Genomic DNA, 24317 nt, shown 5'->3' with positions numbered 1-24317 from the left:
TCACCTGGCTCTTTTGTTCCCGTCCTTTATCACAAGTTTGTTGGCTCACGGCAATAACAGAAAGGAGATAAACATGATTTTCTTTTCTGTGAGAGACAAAACAAGCAGCCATTGAGAACAAGCCTGAATGAAAGGCAAAGGGAAATCAAAGCACGGTGTGTGTGTGTCTGTGTGTGTGTGTCTGTGTGTGTGAGTGTGTGTGTCTGTGTGTGTGTCTATGTGTGTGACTGTGTGTGTGTCTGTGTGTGTGAGTGTGTGTGCCTGTGTGTGTCTGTGTGTGTGAGTGTGTGTGTCTGTGTGTGTGTGTCTGTGTGTGTGATTGTGTGTGTCTGTGTGTGTGAGTGTGTGTGTCTGTGTGTGTGTGTCTGTGTGTGTGAGTGTGTGTGAGTGTGTGTGTCTGTGTGTGTGTGTCTGTGTGTGTGTGTGAGTGTGTCTGTGTGTGTCTATGTGTGTGACTGTGTATGTGAGTGAGTGTGTATCTGTGTGTGTGTGTGCCTGTGTGTGTGAGTGTGTGTGTCTGTGTGTGTGTGTGTGTCTGTGTGTGTGAGTGTGTGTGTGTGTCTGTGTGTGTGAGTGTGTCTGTGTGTGTGAGTGTGTCTGTGTGTGTGTCTGTGTGTGTGTCTATGTGTGTGAGTGTGTGTCTGTGTGTGAGTGTGTGTGTGTGTCTGTGTGTCCGAGTGTGTATCTGTGTGTGTGTCTGTGTGTGAGTGTGTGTGTCTGTGTGTGTGAGTGTGTGTGTCTGTGTGTGTGTCTGTGTGTGTGTCTGTGTGTGTGAGTGTGTGTGTCTGTGTGTGTGTCTGTGTGTGTGTCTATGTGTGTGAGTGTGAGTGTGTGTGTCTGTGTGTCTGAGTGTGTGTATCTGTGTGTGTGTCTGTGTGAGTGAGTGTGTGTCTGTGTGTGTGTGAGTGTGTGTGTGTCTGTGTGTGTGAGTGTGTGTGTCTGTGTGTGCGAGTATGTGTATCTGTGTCTGTGTGTGTGTGTCTGTGTGTGTGTGTCTGTGTGTGTGAGTGTGTGTGTCTGTGTGTGTGTCTATGTGTGTGACTGTGTGTGTGTCTGTGTGTGTGAGTGTGTGTGTCTGTGTGTGTCTGTGTGTGTGAGTGTGTGTGTCTGTGTGTGTGTGTCTGTGTGTGTGAGTGTGTGTGTCTGTGTGTGTGTGTCTGTGTGTGTGAGTGTGTGTGAGTGTGTGTGTCTGTGTGTGTGTGTCTGTGTGTGTGTGTGAGTGTGTCTGTGTGTGTCTATGTGTGTGACTGTGTATGTGAGTGAGTGTGTATCTGTGTGTGTGTGTGCCTGTGTGTGTGAGTGTGTGTGTCTGTGTGTGTGTGTGTGTCTGTGTGTGTGAGTGTGTGTGTGTGTCTGTGTGTGTGAGTGTGTCTGTGTGTGTGAGTGTGTCTGTGTGTGTGTCTGTGTGTGTGTCTATGTGTGTGAGTGTGTGTCTGTGTGTGAGTGTGTGTGTGTGTCTGTGTGTCCGAGTGTGTATCTGTGTGTGTGTCTGTGTGTGAGTGTGTGTGTCTGTGTGTGTGAGTGTGTGTGTCTGTGTGTGTGTCTGTGTGTGTGTCTGTGTGTGTGAGTGTGTGTGTCTGTGTGTGTGTCTGTGTGTGTGTCTATGTGTGTGAGTGTGAGTGTGTGTGTCTGTGTGTCTGAGTGTGTGTATCTGTGTGTGTGTCTGTGTGAGTGAGTGTGTGTCTGTGTGTGTGTGAGTGTGTGTGTGTCTGTGTGTGTGAGTGTGTGTGTCTGTGTGTGCGAGTATGTGTATCTGTGTCTGTGTGTGTGTGTCTGTGTGAGTGTGTCTGTGTGTGTGAGTGTGTCTGTGTGTGTGTCTGTGTGTGTGTCTGTGTGTGTATGTGTCTGTGTGTGTGTGTCTGTGTGTGTGTGTCTGTGTATGTGAGTGTGTGTCTGTGTGTGTATGTGTGTATGTGTCTGTGTGTGTGTGAGTGTGTGTCTGTGTGTATGTGTGTCTGTATGTGTGTGTCTGTGTGTGTGTCTGTGTGTGTGTTTCTGTGTCTCTGTGTATGTGTGTGTGTGTGTGTGTGAGTGTGTGCGCTCATCAGCACAACACTGTGGCTGGCACACTGTCACCCGGGCCGAATGAAGGAGTTGACAAGTCCCCTCCCTCTCAGTGCTTCAGCCATTACTTTGATTTTGGCTTTCACCAGAAAAAGCAACAGGCCAAGCGTGATACATGAGCAAATACCTGTGAGTGCGTGGAAAGTCAAGAGCAGCCTTATCACATACAACCATGGCTTCCTCCTAGAGCAAACTCCACGTGTCCGCACCTAACAGAACACTGAACACATTTCACGTACTTTCTGTGAGGCTCTAGAGCATCAAGAGGTAGCAACACACCTTATTATTTTCTTAATCCACTTGCTATATTTAGGATTCTAAACTCGATGAGTGGACGGATGGATGGATGGATGGATTATATGAGTGAATGGAATATTGAGTAGCACAGACTTTGTAGCTTAAATGCTGGGTGCCAACCCTGCCACATGTGACTTTCAGCTCTCTGAAGTCCGGTGTCCTCAGCTGCCAAGTGCAGTTCAGAACAAGAACTGTTTCACAGGGTTTAGGAAAAGATCAAATGATAAAATGCTCCGTGGAGTGTTTCATAACTGTAAGAATGTCGGTTTAACAAAAGACTGTGGGGAGGATGCTGAGTGCTCAGAAGGGTATTTTTGGAGAAGGAGAAAGTTTTGTAGCCAAAATAAAAACAGTGAGGGAAGGTCATGAATGATTAAGTGAGGTGAGTGTCTGCTACTGTCTATGGAAAACAGAAATCAAAACAGAATAGCCTGAAAACAGAAAAATGAATCTTTCAAGTACTGTGAAAAAAAAAATCATGGCAACAGACCACGGTCATCATTCCTGCATAATGCGAATATGTTTCAGATTATAGATCTAGTTTACTCAGGGCCCAGTCAGAATCCCCCAAAGCTGCCATTTTCTATTTTGAATGCTTTTCCAAAGATGTGATAATCAAAATAAATGGTTAGATGCCACACACATACAAACACACAAAAGAGAGCGCTCATGTTTTCAATAGTTTGTGAAATGTGGGCATGGGTCTCCGTGTTGGGGCTGGAAGGAAGTAGTCCATAAACAGATCTGTCAAGCAGAACAGAACATGTTTGAGCTAAGTGTCACAAAAGGAAATCTCCCATAGTGCCAAGTGCCTCGGTCCCTCAAACAAGACTGCATCCTGCTGGTAGGGATGTAAGGCCCTCCGAGAATGGAGAATGGAGCCCCAGCTCCAGTCTCCAGGCTGAGTGGTGTAAGGTTTAAGGTTTATGAGAAAGATGGAACCTACTGATGTCTCAAAATATGGGATTTATTGATCTCTCTAAAACTGGTTCATAAAATATTTTCTTTCTTCCTTCTTTCTTTCCTTCCTTTCCTTTTTTTTTTTTTTTTTTTTTGCCATCACTTGGGCTTTGATGCTTTAAGCCAGTTTTGGTGTTTTTTTCCAAATAGAATTAGAGAGACAGAGAGAAAGAAAGAGACCACAGCGACAAAGTTTCTCCCAGTTGCGGGGGGTGGGGGGGTCAGGCTGAAACTGAAGTCTTGCACGTGACAAAGCAGGCATGCTCTGAGGTGAGCTCTCTCACAGACCCAGCAAAGTATTTGCTGGCTGTCACATGAAGTCAGGACTTAAGACCTTCCTGTAGAGGTGCAGTTTTTAAATATAATTTTGCTTTGCATGTAGGAGATGATTTGTAGAAGAGAGATGTGAGGTGTGACTCTGACAGGCCTCTTTTTCTAGTACTTAGAATTACCTCTCAAAGCTGGTGCAAGCTACTTAAATGAGTTATTCGATTCACTAATGAGATTTAATGAAGTATATTTGAGAGAGTTAAAAGTCAAACTCCATATCCTATTCCTAACCCATTCTGTTGGATGCTCAATGAGTGTGTTACAGCTTGTCAGCACCTCTCATCTTAGCCAGGACCCTGGATAAATGGAAGCCAGGTTCTCATTCCTTGGAGTCAGTCAACCCACTTTTGGGTCTTTCCTACCTTCAAAAACAAGTGAGGATTCCTTGTCCCCAGTACAGAACTCCACCCTCTAGTTGCTGCTGATTGATTCAATGGGACCCAAACCAGGGAAACTGGTCCCTGCAAAATTTGCATCAGATCTAAGAAATGGAGATTCATCTGTCATCTCTGCAGTTAACTAGGGAAGACTGTCTTACAAGAAAGAGGAGGCGCATATTTAGAAAGGCCAACAGGACAGAGGCTTGGGGATGCCCAGTGCCCCTGCCACAGAGACCCCTCCTGAACTCCAGCTATCTACCACTCCAGAGTTTATGATATGCCCCAATCATGATATTCTTGCTTTGTTTTTATTATTTATTCATTATTGGGTAGAGACAAAGAGAAATTGAGGGGGGGGAGACAGGGAGAGAGACAGAAAGACACCTACAGCTCTCCTTAACCATTCATGAAGATCTCCCCCTGCAGGTGGGAACCAGGGGCTTGAACTCAGGTCCTTGCACACTGTAATGTGGTGCGAAACTGCCTGGCCCTTGTGGTTTTCTCATTTTTGAGACAAGCTGCTTATGTTTCTGTAAATTGTACCTAAAAAGTTCTAGCTACCATATTATAAGGCCCAAGGCTGAGTTGAGCATTACCTGTGAATATTACCCCCACTGAACTCTCACTGTTTGCTGAATAAATTAGATTTATAGACTTGAAGCGTGGGTGGATCATACAGATAACATGGCCCCACTCCTTCAGCTTAACCAGAGAGGTTAAGAGACTTGCTCCAAACCACCTGAGCTACAGCGGAAGACTCATGGATAAATGCTGCTGCATTGAAGGTATCTTGGTCATAATTCTTAGAGATTATCTATCTATCTATCTGTCTGTCTGTCTGTCTGTCTATCTTTATCTCTCTCCTTTCCTCCACCCCTCTCTTTTTCTGTCTCAATAACTTCTGCCTTAGTTAAGATTCTTTGCTTTAAGAAACTTGATTGACAGCTTAAGACGTTAAGATATGAGTTCTAGCAGATAAGTTCAGATGACCCCAGGGAAACTGTGATGTCGGGAAGATACAGCTTGGGAAACAGACTACCTGGGTTCCACTCCAGCTCTACCTCTTACTGACTAGGTGACTTCAGAAAGTGAGAGAGACTTCTGTAAACTTCAGTTTCCTCCTATGGACATTAGGATGGTGATACTCACGTTATAGGGAGGCTACAGAACAAAATGAATTCACAGAATGTAAAATCCCCAGTGTGCCTCCACACAGACTTGCATTAAGAGGCACATCATCCTAGCAGACAGACAGACAGTGCTCATGGTCTCCTCAGCCTCACTGGGTTTACCTTATTCACAATACCCCCTGCTATGTCTGAGGGGAGGGGCAGCCGCCCCAGTTGCTAGAGAAGAAAGCAGACTCACTAGAGATTAGGAAGAGCTTACGAGGCCACCTGTGCGCCTTTCATAGCCCTTCCAACTGCACTGAGTAACAATGTGCAAAAAATAGGTGTTGTTGTACTTTGTAACTGTTTTCTTTCTGAATTTTTACATCCAGGTGCCTAGGACACTCACTTATACCCTGGAGTCAAATACTTTCACGTAGATAATCGGAAATATGCCCGCTTACCTCATAGCATTGATATTTGAACTATCTGAGAAATTTATTTTCCAGTGTGCCCATCCCTACTTTATCTTGAATGTCAGACAAAAGCTGTGGGCGCTCCTTTCTTTCCTCATGGACACTGACAGAGAACGTCATTTAACAAAGTAGGTATTTATTTAAGCGACCGGCTGGCGTTGATTTGAAAGGCTGGTGATAAATGTGTAGATCTTGCTCTAAAGACTGTTATTCTGGGTAATGCCATGGATCATAAGGAGCAGACAAAGTCCAACTTCAGTCATTCTGCCTGTTACGAAGGGATGGAATCAAGGGGTGTTTTGGTGATGGGCATTTTCCGGAGAACAAAAAACAGTTGCCCCTTCTCAACATGGGATTAAACAATAAGCACACGTCTTGAAGTGTAGTGGCAGCATGGATCTATCCGGGAGTCAGGCGAGGACGCTGCTTCCACTGGACTAAACACTCAGTCAGCGGCGCTCTGTGACACACCGCTTGCCGCGTCCTGCTCTAGCTTCGCTTTTCTTTTTGGCTCCATGCTTCCTACCTTGTCTTTCTAAGTGTTCTTTTCTCTCCCTCAAATTCCTTTCTTTTCTTACTTATCCCCACATGACTGATTATTGTTTGTCATTCCAAAAAAAGGAAAAAAAAAAAAAAAAAAAAGATCAGCTCAACTCTCACTTCTTGAAAAGCTTCCCTGAGAGTCCCAAGCCAGGTGGGGCTCTCCTGTTGGGTGTACACAGAGCTGTGCTGCACAGCTGGCTGTGCTGGGTCCCCCTCATGCGGAATCTGAGATTAACTTCCTTCTGCTCATCACACGCTCAACAGACAGGACTGAATGAACAAGTGAATTCACTTACAAAGCAATGACTAAGTAGCCAGTACGCCTATATTCCTGCCTGCCTTCCTTTCTCTCTTTCTTTTTTTCTCCCTCTCTTTCTCCAGAGCACTGCTCAGCTCTAGTTTATGGTGGTGCAAGTGTTCGAACCTGTAACTTGAAGCTTCAGACATGACAGTCCTTTTGCACAATCAGCCTACTATCTCTCTGCCCTGACGATATTTCTCTTAGTTTATGAAAACTGGGGATTTTTCCTGTCACGCCAGCTCATCTGAATATACCCAGTGGGTTCGTGCAGGCCAGGGCATGACCTAGGTCCTCCGGCATGGTGACACATGCACTCTAACCACGTGCCCCCTGCCAACCTCTCCTAATATTTTTATTAAGTTTTTTTTGTTAGATAGGATAGAGAGAAATTGAGAGAAGATAGGGAGATAAGAGACGGACACCTGCAAACCTGCTTCATCGCAGATGCCCTGCAAGTGGGGAGTGGGGGGTTTGAACCTGGGTCCTTGTGCTCGGTCATATATGTGCTTAACCAGGTGCACCACCACTCCCCCCACCCCCAATAATTTCTTAATTAGCAGAAAACTCTTGAGGTTTTGGTGTACGTCAAAAAGCCTTTCCCTCTGGGGGGGGGGGGAAATGCTTTGCGTTTCCCTGTCTCTTTCTCCTCTGGGGTTCCCTGAACCTGACACTCTGGGCAGAAAATCTGATGCGCCCGGCATTTCACTTTCTAAATGATTTCAAGGAATAAGAAGCAGGCTGCACAGATACTGGAAATGCCTGATGCAACCTTTCATATTCAGAGAAAAGGCTGTCCCTAATTCAAGTCATTTTTCAGCCCAATGGAGTAAGCATATTTGAAACTGGAAAGCATCCAAAGAAAATATGAAATTCAATCTATCTCAGCAAGTCCTGGCCTTTGCCTTCTTGTGACCTGATTAACTCTCTGGGCCTGGTGTGGTCCTTCCTCTCTCCTCACACTCCATGTCTTCCAGCTCTAACTCCAACTGAAGCTCTCAAATGAGGAAGACATCTGTGGGTAAGATATCTAGAAAGCACTTCGAGGTCGCTGAGAAATTCCCACCAGTCAGGCCTTGTGTCAGAAGATGTTAACAGACTACTTCATGGAACCCGCTGTGAAGACGCTCACACTTCATCATCACAGAGACCTAGATAAGAGAGTCAGCCTCCACATGGGAGCAGTCTGCAAGGGAGAAACTTCACAACTGGCGGGGTGGGCCTGTGGCGTCTCCTTTCTCTCTGTTTATCTCTCCCTCTCTCCCTCTCGCCCTTTATGTGAAAATAAAGAGCTCATGGGAAGGGGCGCAATTAAGCAGGCATGCCGAGAACCCTGGGCTGCAAAAATAAATAAATAAGAGATGTGGCAGGTGGTGGGACACGCTAGCATATGCAGTGGCCTGGGTTCAACACTGCCTCCCCACTCCCCATCTGCAGGGGGACACGTCAAGAAAAATGGAGCAGTGATTCAGACGTTTCTCCTTCTCTCTCTATCCTCCCTTCTCTCTCTCAACAACTCTAAAAAGCGGTCACTGGGAATGGTAGAGTCATGCAGGCACCAAGTTCCAGGGATAACCCTAGTGGGGGGAAAAAAAGACTCTCACAAGGTCACATGTCCATGTGGAATCATTAACAGGGCTTCAGACTGAGAGCTCTCCAGTTCAGTGTTTCTCAGTCTTCACATCACTGCGCTGGTGCTGGAAAGCTGTCCTGGACACTGTATGATATTTGGCAGTTTCTGCCCCTAGGCGCCATTTATGTCTACTTACTTATTTAATTTAATTTATTGCTTGCTTGTGTATGTCATTTCTAGTACTGACTATTTCAGTCTGGAAGACTGAGGCAGAGGCAGAAAAAGAGATAGCTGCTGGACTCAAGTCTGGGTAGAAAACATGGCATGTTGTTCTTTCTTAATTGACCACTTTATTTGGCAAATATTGATGAAAAAGACTGCTGTTGTCATAGGTATATAGCAAACCAGAGTAACTTGCCTTTCCTCCCATCCTCTCCCCTGCTTTTCTTTCCCCTGCCTTGTCTTGCTCTTCCCTTCCCTTCCCTTCCCTTCCCTTCCCTTCCCTTCCCTTCCCCTCCCCCTCCCTTCCCCTCCCCTCCCCTCCCCTCCCCTCTCCTCTCCTCTCTCCTTTCCTTCCTTTCCTTTCCTCTCTCCTCTCCTCTCCTCTCCTCTCCTCTCCTCCCCTCCCCTCTCCTCTATCCTTTCCTTCCTTTCCTTTTGAGACAAAGATAGAGGGAAAGGAAGTATAAGAGACCGCAGCACCAAGGCATCCTTAAATGCAAAGGGGACTGGACTCAAATCCAAGTAGAGAGGGAGGAAGAGGAGTGTGGAGTGGTTGTGGGGGAGACGCTTACTGTACCCCTTTTCATTATGCTTTTATTTCTCTTTCTTTTCTGTACTTATAAATTTTCTTTAACACCATGGGTTGCTTTTATCATCAGGAAGAGGGAAAAAAAAAAAGCCTGTTTGTTTGTTTGTTTTCATCATCTTAGCTCTGGCTTAAACTGGTGCTGGGGACTGAACCTGGGCCATCAGAATCTCAGGAAGTCTTTCCAACTAACCACTAAAGGGGCCAGGCAGTGGTGCACTTGGTTGAGTGGACATGTAACAATGCACAAGGGCCCGAGTTTGAGCCCCAGGTCCCCAGCAGCAGGGTCCTCACCAGAGTGGTGAAGCAGGGCTGCAAGTGTCTCTCTGTCTCTCTCCCTCTCTACAACTACCTTCCTTTCTATTTCTGGCTGTCTCTATTCAGCAAATAAAGATAATAATTAATAGCCATTAAACTATCTCTCCAGTTGTGGGGTCAAAGGAACCCTCCTGCACTGCTGGTGGGAATGTCAATTGGTTCAACCTCTGTGGAGAACAGTCTGGAGAATTCTCAGAAGGCTAGAAATGGACTTACCCTATGACCCTGCAATTCCTCCTGGGGATAGATCCTAAGGAAACCAACACACCCATCCAAAAAGATCTGTGTACATATATGTTCATAGCAGCACAATTTGTAGTAGCCAAAACCTGGAAGCAACCCAGGTGTCCAACAACAGATGAGTGGCTGAGCAAGTTGTGGTCTATATACACAATGGAATACTACTCAGCTGTAAAAAATGGTGACTTCACTGTTTTCAGCCGATCTTGGATGGACCTTGAAAAATGCATGTTTAGTGAGATCAGCGAGGAAGAGAAGGATGAATATGGGATGATCTCACTCTCAGGCAGAAGCTGAAAAGAAGATAAGAAGAGAAAACACAAGTAGAACCTGAACTGGAGTTGGTGTATTGCACCAAAGTAAAAGACTCTGGGGTGGTGGTGGGGGGCAGAGAGTACAGGTCAGAGGACTTAGTGGGCTATTTTTTTCCCCTTTTGTTGCCCTTGTTTTATCATTGTTTTGGTTATTACTATTGTTATTGATGTCGTTGTTGTTGAGAGAAATGGAGAGAGGAGGGGAAGACAGAGGGAGAGGGAGAGAGAAAGACAGACACCTGCAGACCTGCTTCACTGCTTGTGAAGCAACCCTCCTGCAGGTGGGGAGCTGGGGCCTCGAACCGGGATCCTTAGGCGGGTCCTTGCGCTTCGAGCCATGTGCATTTAACCTGCTGTGCTCTCGCCTGACCCCCCCAGAAGTGAAATATTCTAACCAATCAGCTGTGACACAGTCGCTTCCCCTTGGAGTCCCCTCTCCCATCAAGCTGCATCAGCGGAGCTGCTACAAGTGGAGAGATTCATCGGTCAGAGGTGCCCGGCTTTTTCTCAGCTGACTGGACTCCCCTCCTGGCGGTGGGAGCTGTTCTACTCAGCAGCACCCGTGGTCCCCACCTGCCGCATTTCTGTAGTCTCCCCAGTGCCCTGACCGTGACAGCCCAAACTGTCTCCAGACATTCCAAAATCCCAGGACGAGGGAGGAAGCATGCAAAATCCCCTTGGTTAAGAACCACTGACCTGGGGGGAGCAGAGGCGGGGATGCATGTAATTTAGGTGTAATGGGGCATATTTCTGTGTCCATGAATAGTTCCCAGCTGCCTTGGTGGGCACTGGCCTGAAGGGAGTCTCACAGTCCTCTGTGCTGACTCATCCTGACTAGAGGTGCAAGGTCTCGGGGCATCCATGTGAACTGAAGGAACTCACAGCTCTTGACACTTGACATATGTGTGTGTGGGGGGGAACAGCCTCTGAAAATTATAAAGTTTTAAGCTATTCTGCAGAAATCTCATTCAATCACAAGTCTAAGAAGGAGTTTCATTTCTTATCAGTGAGGATCAAAACAAAAGTTTTTAATGCATATGAATCATAAATATACCGAATAAGGATGTCTCCTTTATTTTTGTATGGCAATGACTTCAGGATAAGGAAGCAGACTGTAAAGTAAATGAATACGAAATAGTAACTAATTTTTTTTTTTTTTTTTTTGCCACCAGGGTTATCTCTGGGGCTTGGTGCCTGCACTACAAATGGCTCCTGGGGGCCATTTTTCTCATTTTATTGCTCTTCTTGTTGTTGGATAGGACAGAGAGAAATTAAGAGAGGAGGGGAAGACAGAGGGGGGAAGAAAGATAGACACCTGCAGACTTGCATCACCCCTTGTCAAGCGACCCCCCTGCAGGAGGGGAGCCAGGGCTCCATCAGGGATCCTTGTGCTATGTTGGTCTGCTTCTAAATTCTGCTTATAAGACCTTCTGTTTTGATCATCACATTAGGTTTGCTTGTTTTACTTACAATGTGGTCTATTTACATCATCACTGTTTTACCTGGGTCCCGCCCTGCCTGCAGGGTATTGGCTTAATCCCCACTGCTTAGATGGAAGCTTTCTAGGTTCTGTTCCCGCTCTGTTTTTGCTCCGCCCCCTCTCCTAGTCATTTCCTTTCCCTTGCCACTTCCGGTGAAGAGATGCATAAAAGGCGATGTATCTGAGTAATAAACGAGATACTGCTTCCCAGCTCAGCCATGAGTCCCTGGTCGTCTGTCTCCCGCCCTCAAAGCTAGACCGGCAATTGGTGCCCTGAACAGGGACTGGCAGTGCTGGTCCTTGTGCTCTGTGCAATGTGTGCTTAACTCACTGTGCTACTGCCTGGCCCACACTAAAACATTCTGAAAGCATACAAAAGACATTATTTCCTTAAGGAGAGATTTACTTTGAATAGAAGTATTGGGGGGAAAAAAAGGAAGTATTGGGAGTCGGGCTGTAGCGCAGCGGGTTAAGCGCAGGTGGCACAAAGCACAAGGACGGGCATAAGGATCCCGGTTCGAACCCCGGCTCCCCACCTGCAGGGGAGTCGCTTCACAGGTGGTGAAGCAGGTCTGCAGGTGTCTATCTTTCTCTCCCCCTCTCTGTCTTCCCCTCCTCTCTCCATTTCTCTCTGTCCTATCCAACAACGACAACAACAATAATAACTACAACAATAAAACAACAAGGGCAACAAAAGGGAATAAATAAATAAAATAAATATTTAAAAAGAAAAAGAAAAGAAGGAAGTATTGAAGAAACGTTTAGATGGCTTGGCATTTGATCCAGTGAAGAAGAATCAATCATATGAACACAGTGGGAAAGGGGTCTGCCGTCTCTCTTTTCTGCTGGTTGACACGACATCATTCTTATCGGTGTCGAGAATGGTATAACACTCATACTATCTGAGACAAGAATCTCAGTAGCAAACCAATTATTGAGTGTTATCCATTCAAAGAATACTTAGAATTCATTGATTCATAAGCAAATGTGATGAGCCCTGGGTGAATTCAACAGAAATTTCCCCGGATCTGACAGCCACTCCAAAATTTAACACAATACCAAGACCAAGTTTTGAAGCTGAGAAGTTTTCTGTTTGTTTGTTTTTCCTGACAGAACTCTGCTGGGTCTTCACACCTGGAGGACTTCACCAATCCAGTGGACTCATTTTCGCCCCCACCCCACCCCAGCATTTGAGAGGAAGAATCACTGATATAAAGGAGAGTCACCACAATACTTGAATCTCAACACTTGTCTTTAATACATAGTAGAATCATTTCCTTTTTTCTTTTTTTGAAAATGTATATTTCTCACCATGTGCCATGAGGGGGGGGGTGTGGGGGTTTGGGGGAGGGGGGCAGTCCAGGGACTTCTGCAGGCAACTTCATAGAAACATACATTGAAAAGAATTCTTTTTTTTTGGGGGGGGGGCAGGGAAGCTGTATTTCTTTATTCAGGAACAACGATTCATAAACTAAGACAAACTAATCACCAAACAGATCTCCGCTGTCTCTTTGCAGCGGCACAAGCACTCTCTCTTACTCTCCAACTCAGGAACCCTCTCCTACTCTCAAACTCTGCAACTCTGTTACTCTGGCGGGTTTCCTTGGGGCGGGGCCAAGCGGGCCCGCGAAATTAGCAGGCCTGATCTAATTCTCTTGGCGGGGGAGAACTAGCACCCAATGTAAAGCATACAACAATGAAGTATTTCTTAAAATGAACTAGCAATTTTCGTTCCAATTTCTACATCGATTTAAAAAAAATGATGTAGCCTTATTCCAGTATAGCAAAATAGACAAAAGCAATAAAAATAGCAAAGCAAATCAGATATATATAATCTTAAGGACATTGAAATTCTTTTTTTTTTTTTTATTAACAAAACCATAGGGTAGGAGGGGTACAACTCCACACAATTCCCACCACCCAATCTCCATATCCCACCCCCTCCCCCGATAGCTTTCCCATTCTCTATCCCTCTGGGAGCATGGACCCAGGGTCATTGTGGGTTGCAGAAGGTAGAAGGTCTGGCTTCTGTAATTGCTTCCCATTCCAAAATCTTTCCCTCATCAATAGCTGGTTTCCTATTTTTTAGACCTGAATAAAAATAAAACGTCCCTATATCATCCTGCTTTCTCCTTTCAAAAGTCTGTATTTTCTATATGTATCTTCATCTATTTTAGAGAGAGGCCGTATGGGCTGATTGTGTATAAAACTGAACTGACCTGCTGCTGGATTTCAGTCTTACGTATTATCTGAAGCCCGTGGTGTAACTTCCATTGTGGTCTCTCATGTTTTTTACTGACTTCTTACCAATGGGCATTCTGGGAAAATTGGCTGTCACTGAAACTGTGATGATATTTCTATTAAGTTATCAAATTACTAAGCCCATTCTGTGGTTTCTTTGTATAGCATTTGTGTGACATTACTTCTTTTAAACGTATTTTTCAAGATCCTATAGGTGATGGCAATCTAGTTTTCCAAGCTAATTAAATTTGAAATTGAACCAGTGGGGGGGGGGGGGCGCAAAAAAAATCCCAAATGACTCAAAATAGCAGTAGGCTTCAATTATATTTTAACAACTTTCACAACAAGCCCAGTCTCTGTTTTGGCAAGGAGTATCTCATAACTTAATTGAAACAAACAAGGTCAAGATGCCAAAACATGTGAAGCAAAATTTCAGACATGTGGTTTGTTGCTTTGTGATTTAAAACAATAGGACAATAAGAATAAAGTCTAGAACAAAAATGCTAAGTTTAAGTTCTTCCATCTACTGAAACACAAATGTTTATAGCAGCTTTATTCATAATTACCAACACTTGGAAGCCATCATAATGCCCTTCACTAGGTGAGCAGATCAATATACTGGTAGGTGCAGCACAGTAGAGAGAAGAAAGGAGACGGGAAGGCACGGCACGGCACGGGAAGGCACGGCACGGCACGGCAAGGCACGGCACGGCACGGCACGGCAAGGCACGGCACAGCACGGCACGGGAAGGCACGGCACGGCACGGCAAGGCACGGCAAGGCACGGCACGGCACGGGAAGGCACGGGAAGGCACGGCACGGGAAGGCACGGCACGGCAAGGCACGGCACGGCACGGGAAGGCACGGCACGGCACAGCAAGGCACGGCACGGGAAGGCACGGCAAGGCACGGCAAGGCACGGCAAGGCACGGCAAGGCACGGCACGGCAAGGCACGGCACGGGAAGGCACGGCAAGGCACGGCACGGCACGGGAAGGCACGGCACGGGAAGGCACGGCACGGCAAGGCACGGCACGGCACGGGAAGGCACGGCACGGCACAGCAAGGCACAGCACGGGAAGGCACGGCACGGCACGGCACGGCAAGGCACGGCAAGGCACGGGAAGGCACGGCAAGGCACGGCAAGGCACGGCACGGCAAGGCACGGCACGGGAAGGCACGGCAAGGCACGGCACGGCACGGGAAGGCACGGGAAGGCACGGCAAGGCACGGCAAGGCACGGCAAGGCACGGCAAGGCACGGCACGGCAAGGCACGGCAAGGCACGGCAAGGCACGGCACGGCACGGCACGGCACGGCAAGGCACGGGAAGGCACGGCACGGGAAGGCACGGCACGGCAAGGCACGCCAAGGCACGGGAAGGCACGGGAAGGCACGGGAAGGCACGGGAAGGCACGGCACGGCACGGCACGGCACGGGAAGGCACACCAAGGCACGGCAAGGCACGGCAAGGCACGGCAAGGCACGGCACGGCAAGGCACGGCAAGGCACGGCAAGGCACGGCACGGCACGGCAAGGCACGGGAAGGCACGGCACGGGAAGGCACGGCACGGCAAGGCACGCCAAGGCACGGGAAGGCACGGGAAGGCACGGGAAGGCATAGCAAGGCACGGCAAGGCACGCCAAGGCACGGCACGGCACGGCAAGGCACGGCACGGGAAGGCACGGCACAGCAAGGCACGGGAAGGCACGGCAAGGCACGGGAAGGCACGGCACGGCACGGGAAGGCACACCAAGGCACGGCAAGGCACGGGAAGGCACGGGAAGGCACGGCACGGGAAGGCACACCAAGGCACGGCAAGGCACGGCAAGGCACGGCAAGGCACACCAAGGCACGGCACGGCACGGCAAGGCACGGCACGGGAAGGCACGGCACAGCAAGGCACGGGAAGGCACGGCAAGGCACGCCAAGGCACGGCACGGCACGGCACGGAAAGGCACGGGAAGGCACGGCACGGCACGGCAAGGCATGGGAAGGCACGGCAAGGCACGGCAAGGCACGCCAAGGCACGGCACGGCACGGCAAGGCACGGGAAGGCACGGCACGGCACGGCACGGGAAGGCACACCAAGGCACGGGAAGGCACGGCACGGCACGGCACGGCACGGCACGGGAAGGCACACCAAGGCACGGCAAGGCACAGGAAGGCACGGGAAGGCACACCAAGGCACGGGAAGGCACGGGAAGGCACGGGAAGGCACGGCACGGCACGGCACGGGAAGGCACACCAAGGCACGGCAAGGCACGGCAAGGCACAGGAAGGCACGGGAAGGCACACCAAGGCACGGCAAGGCACGGCAAGGCATGGGAGAAACTCAAATGCAGCTTAAGCTGAAACTCACGCCAAGTGAAAGAGGTCACTGAGAAAAGGCCACATGCAGTAGTATTGATGACCGCAGCATTCTGGTGATAACAAAATAAATAAAAAGTCAGAGGCGCCTTAGCTAGAGCACACATAGCTTTTAAAGCAGTGAAAACATTCTTTTCTTAATATATTTTTTAAAATTTTATTTGATAGGACAGAGAGAAATTGAGAGGGAAGAGAAGAAAGAAGGGAGAAAAAGACTCACCTGCAGCACTACTTTGCCATTCATTCATTAAGCTTCCCACCCTACAGGTGTGCCATTCATTCATTAAGCTTCCCACCCTACAGGTGTGCCATTCATTCATTAAGCTTCCCACCCTACAGGTGTGCCATTCATTCATTAAGCTTCCCACCCTACAGGTGTGCCATTCATTCATTAAGCTTCCCCACCCTACAGGTGTGCCATTCATTCATTAAGCTTCCCACCCTACAGGTGTGCCATTCATTCATTAAGCTTCCCCACCCTACAGGTGTGCCATTCATTCATTAAGCTTCCCCACCCCCTACAGGTGTGCCATTCATTCATTAAGCTTCCCCACCCTACAGGTGTGCCATTCATTCATTAAGCTTCCCCACCCCCTACAGGTGTGCCATTCATTCATTAAGCTTCCCCACCCCCTACAGGTGTGCCATTCATTCATTAAGCTTCCCCACCCCCTACAGGTGTGCCATTCATTCATTAAGCTTCCCACCCTACAGGTGTGCCATTCATTCATTAAGCTTCCCCACCCTACAGGTGTGCCATTCATTCATTAAGCTTCCCCACCCCCTACAGGTGTGCCATTCATTCATTAAGCTTCCCCACCCTACAGGTGTGCCATTCATTCATTAAGCTTCCCCACCCCCTACAGGTGGAGGCTTGGGGCTTGAACCCAGGTCCTTCTGCATGGAAACATATCCACTGAGCCAGGTGTACTACCTACCACCTGACCCCAGAAAATATTCTCTGTACTATTACAAAATATATATGTGGATGTTCACCCAAAAGTATGGACTGTATAACACCAAGGACCAACCAGGTTATGGACGTAGGGTGATTCTGATATTTACAAATATATTTACAAAAGTCACCCTCTAATGGGGAGTGCTGGTGGTGGGGAAGGCTGCATTTGTGAGAACACAGTAAGTCTCTGTACTTCCCTCAGTTTTCCAGTGAACCTGAAACTCAAAAAACTTTTTTTTTTTGTTCTCCATATGCACGCACTACATGGGGAATGAATCTATTCTCCTCATTGGAAAACAGAAATGAGGAGCTCAGTCAGAATCCTGAACAAGACTGGATTAGTGAATGAGTGTCCAGACTAGACTTTATCACTTCCAAGGTTCCAGAAACATTCCATTATACAAAAGAGAGCCAAAACAAGTTGTCAGAACTCAACAATTACAATGACAAAAAATAATAGTAAAATGAAGGAAAATTCTAAAGGTAAAAGCAAACAAAACTTTTGGTGGCCAGGACAGTGATGCAGTAGGCAGAGGACCTGACTTACAGACTAGACGGTCTGAGTTTAGTCCTTGGTGTCACGTACTCCAGAGTAATGCTCTGACTCTGTTTCTCCCTCTCATTAAAAGTAATTCATTTTAAAGAAATGTTGAGTTGAACTTTTTTTTCTTGCGTTAACAATTAGGCAAATTATTAGCTAAACAAAGTGACTAGTAAAGTCATATGAATGGTGCTCAAAAGAGGTCTTACAGCTGATTTTCAGCTGTAAGAGGGGCCAGGTGGTGGCACACCTGGCTGAGTGCATGTGTTACAGTGTGCAAGGAACCAGGTTCGAGCCCCTGGTCCCCACTTGCAGGGAGAAAGCTTTGCAAGTGGTGAAGCAGGGTTGCAGGTGCCTCTCTGTCTCTTGCCCTCTCTATCGCCCCTTTCCCTCTTGATTTCTGGCTGTCTCTATCAAGTAAAATAAAATTTTGAAAACTTAAAAATACATCGGAACATAGACAATCACATATCAAAATCAATTCCATGTGGTTATTCTGTCACACAGTCCTTCACGAGGGGAGAGGAGGCTTTCTGGCAGCACGTGGGTGGAGTGTTGTTTACAGTGAGTGAATGGTGCTAGTCTCTGGGCCATCCCCACTCTATTCAGATTGCCCTTGCAAAAAAACAAGGTGCTTAGAAGATAGGACATATGTGTTAGGAGTCGGGCTGGTATGTGACTGACCCCTAACTAGCCAGCACATGAAACGGACCCCAAATACCAACAGAACTAGCACTAAACACACAGGACCCCCCTTTAAGTTCCTTGAAATGAGGTAAAACTGCGGAGGAAATAAAATCGGAGGCGTGTTTGATTATTCTGCCCTTTCCAACAAGGCATCTGTCAGATCAAGCAGCCTTCCTCATCTGAAAACAGGTACCAGCTAACCAATCCTCACCTGCAGGGCTCAGAGAAGGGAACAGCTTCTCTGTCGGTGTGAAACACAGCCAGAACGGGGAGTTCAGAACTCTACACCTGCAACGGGCATCCTCCCAAGAACCGCACCTTATCATCCACCTAAACCAGTTCTGCCCCTCACCTTCTGAAGACATCCTGACTTGTGCTTTAGACTGAGTTTTCTGCCTGTCTTCAGCAGCGGTCTTGGTTAACACCAAGTTCTATTTACATAGCTAATCCCTAAACCTGGCAGTACATCACGCTTCAAAGTGAGCACAAGGGTGGAAAGTAATGCCGTTAACCGAGCTTTCTGATTTCTTCCGTAAAAATGATGAAATTGCCATGACATCATCGCTCCAGACAATAACTTGGATCTACCTGCATATCAGATTTCAGGCTCAGGGGAAAGAAAGAAAGAAAGAAAAAAAAACTAGTATAGCCACGAGCCCTTTGGAATATAACTAAAACAGGCCTACTAGCTATCTATAAAATGGAGACACCCCCTTCCAACTTTCGTCTGCACTACTCCAGCCTTTAGGTTCATGATTAGTCAATAACTTATTTGGCTTTATATATTAACTCTCTTTTCAGCCCCCAGGTTCCAGATGCCAGCATGATGCCAACCAGACCACCCTGGACAGACAACCCCACCAATGTGTCCTGGAGCTCCGCTTCCCCAGACCCCCACCCCACTAGGGAAAGAGAGAGACAGGCTGGGAGTGTGGATCCACCTGTCAACACCCATGTTCAGCGGGGAAGCAATTACAGAAGCCAGACCTTCCACCTTCTGCATCCCACAATGACCTTGGGTCCATACTCCCAGAGGGATAAAGAATAGGAAAGCTATCAGGGGACAGGATGGGATACGGAGTTCTGGTGGTGGGAATTGTGTGGAGTTGTACCCCTCTTATCCTATGGTTTTGTCAGTGTTTCCTTTTTATACATAAAATAGAATTTAAAAAAGAATCTAAAAAAAAAATGATGAAGTTGCTCCAAGTCAACTGATCACACCTAGATGTGTGGGAACCGGAGGTGGGCTGTGACTCCCTTTCAGTTCCCGGTCTCGGCAGATGCGGACTTCAAGCTCCTGCCCACACCAAGTCCATGAATCAGTGTCACTTGCCATGTGCACTTGGATAATTAAAATGATAAAGATGAGATGGATACACAGAACTACTGCTTCCTAAATAGTGGACCCTTTTACCAGTCTGCTGATTTAAATCAGACTATCTATTCCTGCTTTATAAAAAATATCCTATCAAGTTTTTCTCTCTCTCTGTCTGCCATCATATTTTCACTTTTCCCTCAAAAATTGCTAATCTCTCTATGAGAGCTGCCAATCAGAATCAAAGTCTCTTTAGTTTATTGGTTATTTAATACTGATTTATAAAATTATAAGATAAAAGGCTTCCAACTCCACACCGTCCCCACCTCCAGAGAGTCATGTCCCCACTCCCTCCACTGGGAGCTTCAGCACTTCTCCCAGGGCTGCAGATAGGGGTGAACTATTATCAAAATCAGGATTCTAAGTGGGACTGGTGGAGGAATTCATATGAAAAGATAATACACAAGAAGAAAAGCAAATACCTTTGTTTATATTTTCTTTCCTCGCTGTAATTATAAAGAGATTAACCATACAAAAACTGAGAGTTTTGACTGAAAGAGATCTCACCTGGCAGCAAGGGTGTGAGCTTCAAGACTGAGGAATTTCTGGTGTTGTGGTCTCTATATCTGCATCAAAGAAATGAAAAGTCATTAATGGGGGGTGATGTCATGCATGCACAAGGCCCCAGAACCACCCAATGGTATAAATACTTATAATCCATAAACATTTATTTATAGATGAAAATTTAAAACTAAGTTTACTATAACCTTTGAAATACTGTGCTAACAAAAAATCAGATGCCCACCTATCACCTTTAAAGACCAAATAACCCAAATTAACAGAGGCAGGAAGATGCTTCCAGGATGCTGCCTTTGCTGATTCTCAAGACCGTTTGGAATGCCCAGGCTTGGTGCTGCAGCCAGAGATGACGCTGTATCACACCCGTCACACCCCTGCGCACCACTGACACAGATCCAAAAGTGAGAGGGTACACATGATCTAAAAACGGTTCTTCTAGGTCCGTGTCCAATCTCAATATTGATTTTTTTTTCCATTTTGGATTGAACTTCAAATGCTGAAACAAACCATCCAGAGTCTCAAGGAAGGGAACAAATACTGTGGCTACAGCAAGCACATACTCTCAACAAAGACTGCCGGAGAAGAAGACTTGTGCGGGAGATCTCTGTGAAATAGACGACACTGACTTAATACATGCATGCTGTGACCGACGGGAGATCTCTGTGAAATAGACACTGACTTAATACATGCATGCTGTGACCGACGGGAGATCTCTGTGAAATAGACACTGACTTAATACATGCATGCTGTGACCGACGGGAGATCTCTGTGAAATAGACACTGACTTAATACATGCATGCTGTGACCGACGGGAGATCTCTGTGAAATAGATGACACTGACTTAATACATGCATGCTGTGACCGACGGGAGATCTCTGTGAAATAGACACTGACTTAATACATGCATGCTGTGACCGACGGGAGATCTCTGTGAAATAGACGACACTGACTTAATACATGCATGCTGTGACCGACGGGAGATCACTGTGAAATAGACACTGACTTAATACATGCATGCTGTGACCGACGGGAGATCTCTGTGAAATAGACACTGACTTAATACATGCATGCTGTGACCGACGGGAGATCTCTGTGAAATAGACGACACTGACTTAATACATGCATGCTGTGACCGACGGGAGATCTCTGTGAAATAGACGACACTGACTTAATACATGCATGCTGTGACCGACGGGAGATCTCTGTGAAATAGACACTGACTTAATACATGCATGCTGTGACCGACGGGAGATCTCTGTGAAATAGACACTGACTTAATACATGCATGCTGTGACCGACGTGCTTGGTTGTCTTTTGCCTTCTCAGCCACAGAAGACCACAAGACCAATTTCTCTCCTCTCCGTGTGTTTCAAACTCCTTGAGAGGCTGCTTCTGTCACGGATTTCTCTTACAGAGAAATTCCTATCACCCGCCCAAGCTGGTTTCCGCCCAGGAAGATCTACCTGCGAACAAGCCCTGGCCCTCTCAACTTACATTGAAAATGGATTCCAGAAGAATTTAAAGACGGGTGCTGTCTTTGTTGATCTCACAGCAGCCTATGACACGGTCTGGCACCGTGGTCTCCTAGTCAAGATCTCAAGATGCCTGCCTCCATGGGTGGCCAACACTATATCGTTTCTTCTCCAAAACAGAAGATTCCGGGTGCATCTGGGTGACAAGTCTAGCAGATGGAGACTTGTCTCAAGTGGCCTCCCCCAGGGCTCTGTTCTGGCTCCTATGCTATTTAATATTTACATCAATGACCTTCCAGAAACTTCTTCAAGGAAGTTCATCTACGCCGATGATATCTGCTGTGCAACTCAGGCATCCAAGTTTGACATCCTCGAGGAAACACTCACGAAAGACATGTCTCTGATATCTGATTACTGTAAAAAATGGCAACTAACCCCTAGCACTGCAAAAACGGTATCATCTGTTTTCCATCTACACCATGCCTCGGCCTCGCATGAGCTTAATGTGCAGCTTGGCGATACGAGAATCCGGCATGAAGCCCAGCCAGTCTATCTCGGCGTTACTCTCGATCGCACTCTGTCATTTCACGAACATCTCATAAAAACTGTAGCAAAGGTGGGCGCGAGGAATCACATCATTGCAAGACTGGCCAGCTCCTCATGGGGCGCGAGCGCTTCCACACTACGATCATCATCTCTGGCATTATGCTATTCCACTGCAGAATACTGTGCCCCAGTATGGTTCCGTAGCCCCCATGTCCACTTGGTCGATTCCAAATTATATTCCTCCATGAGGATCATTTCTGGAACCATCTGTTCCACCCCGGTTCCATGGCTGCCAGTTCTTAGCAACATCGCCCCGCCAGATATTCGTCGGGATGCGGCATCATCTAAGTTCATTTCCCACGTCTACGCTCGACCGGACCTGCCAATATACGCGGATATCTTCGCCCACCCTGTCCAACGCTTGACGTCTCGTCACCCAATCTGGTCCCCTACGCCTACACTGAACTTCTCTGTTCCAGACTCTTGGAAACAGAGTTGGCAGTCAGCTGAGGTAAAGAACAAACACCTCATCACAGACCCCTGCGAGCGTCAACCTGGCTTTGACCTAGCACGTTATGATCGGGGCCCTCCTCAATCGCTATCGAACAGGCCATGGCCGGTGCGCCGCTATGTTCCATCGCTGGGGAGCCAGAGACGACCCGAACTGCCCCTGCGGCTCCAGACAGACTATGACCCACATAGTCAACGACTGCCACCTCTCCAGATTCAAAGGAGGTCTCGAAACTTTACATCAGGCTCAACCTGACGCTGTTGACTGGCTACGGAAGAAGGGCAAACGCTAGAAGAAGAAGAAGGCATCTTGACAGTGGTCTAACTCCAGCATCTGGGCCTCTCAGAGAAAGTGCTAGGAGCCTGCCCAGGAGAGCCTCCCTGTGTCATCCCCTGGTCCCTCAACCCTTCAGAAGTTCATTCTCCCTGAAGAAAACACTTCCTCAGACTCTAATGTAATGTAGAGCACACATAAAACACATGGTAAATGTTCGTGAATTCCTTAATCAACCAGTATTTTTGCATTTCCCTGCATATGTCTTCTACTGAGAATTACAATCCAGGAAGGGGTAAATCTCTCCAGAGTTTCTAAAACTTTGTATTCCAACGATGGAGCTATCCCCTTGGCTTTGTTTTCAGAGTGGGTGTGAAATCTCTGGATAGGAGTGCTCCCTGGAACTCTCAAAGAAAAGCAAACATCAACTTTATTCATTTTATACAGAATACAGAAAAGCCCGGCCACCGCTCTGGTACATGTGGTGTCACGGACTGAGCCGGGAGCCCCAGGCATACAAGTCTTGTACTCTACCTGCTCAACTGCTTTCTGCTTTCCTGTCCACACTCTGGAACCTCTCCTATAAATTGTAGATTAAATCAATAACAAAAGAGAGACCATTGGAAAGTAAGTAAATCGTTATAAAAAAACCTCTCATTTTTCTGGTTGCTGTTGTTGGTTTACATTCGTTAAAGTGTGGGTGCCAGCACTCCATGGAGGCCTGGGTTCCAGCATGCCAGACAATAAAGTGTTTATTAGATACTTGAGATTTCTGCACTTGTTATAAGGACCCAAGCAAGAACAGGTGTCAGGGGTCAGAAGACCATGGGATGATTGATAAGGGAAATTTATTCAATTTTAGGAAAATTGTGGTCACTGGAACCTATTGACCAGCCCTAACACAGAAACTCTCACAAAAAAAAAAAATCACTGGGCCAGGTGATGGTCCACCTGATTAAGTGCACACATTACAATGGACCTGGGTTCAAGCCCTTGGTCCCCACCTGGAAAGGCTTCACTAGTGGTGAAGCAGGGCTGCAGGTGTCTGTCTCTTCCCTTCTCTATCTTTCCCTCCCTTCCCAATTTCTCTGTCTTTATCCAATAGTAAATAAATAAAACTTTTTAAAAAAACCAATCTAATTTAATTTCAAAATTATCTTACTGAACACATGTGAAGTGCTATGTCAGACAACAGGACTTGGCCAGAGGGGATGAGACACAAACTGAAAGCTGTTACAGGGTGCTCACACTGGCCCTTAAGACACGCATTTCTCCACTCACCAGATTTCATTAGCAATAGTGGCGATACTTTTACCTGCAAATGTGTTAAGAGAAAAAAACATTCATTACAAGGAGTGACAACCAAGCTCTGAAACTCCTGGGGATAATGATGCAGAAGAGAATTTGTAAAGAGATATTAAAGAAGACGTTGTCCAGTAATTTGTGAGCACCACTGCTGAGGGCCACAGGCCTGACCTGGGACTCACCAGCCATGTCTTGTAGACTAAGCCAAACTCCTAAGTTGCCGATGAAGGACCAGTACGGGGATCCGTCAGCAAAGAGGGAAAGAGAGTGACCCTGCCACTGACAGGCCGGGAAAGCCAAGGTGTCACGTATGTCAGCCGCAGGGACCGC

At 47.0% G+C, this 24317-nt stretch overlaps 1 long non-coding RNA gene across 1 annotated transcript; it reads right to left on the bottom strand.

The window, feature by feature from the left end:
- Window positions 1-21: 21 nt before the first annotated feature.
- On the bottom strand, window positions 22-23872 carry LOC132539750 (uncharacterized). The gene is made up of 3 exons (XR_009551050.1): window positions 23845-23872; window positions 19869-19927; window positions 22-86 (listed from the first exon to the last, which is right to left on the bottom strand). It is a non-coding gene; the product is annotated as an uncharacterized LOC132539750 (long non-coding RNA).
- Window positions 23873-24317: the final 445 nt, after the last annotated feature.

The sequence above is a fragment of the Erinaceus europaeus genome, chromosome 8 (assembly GCF_950295315.1).
Source record: "Erinaceus europaeus chromosome 8, mEriEur2.1, whole genome shotgun sequence".
Lineage (NCBI taxonomy): Eukaryota > Metazoa > Chordata > Mammalia > Eulipotyphla > Erinaceidae > Erinaceus > Erinaceus europaeus.
Note: the sequence above shows the minus strand (reverse complement) of the source record. Positions and strands in the feature narration are given on the sequence as shown.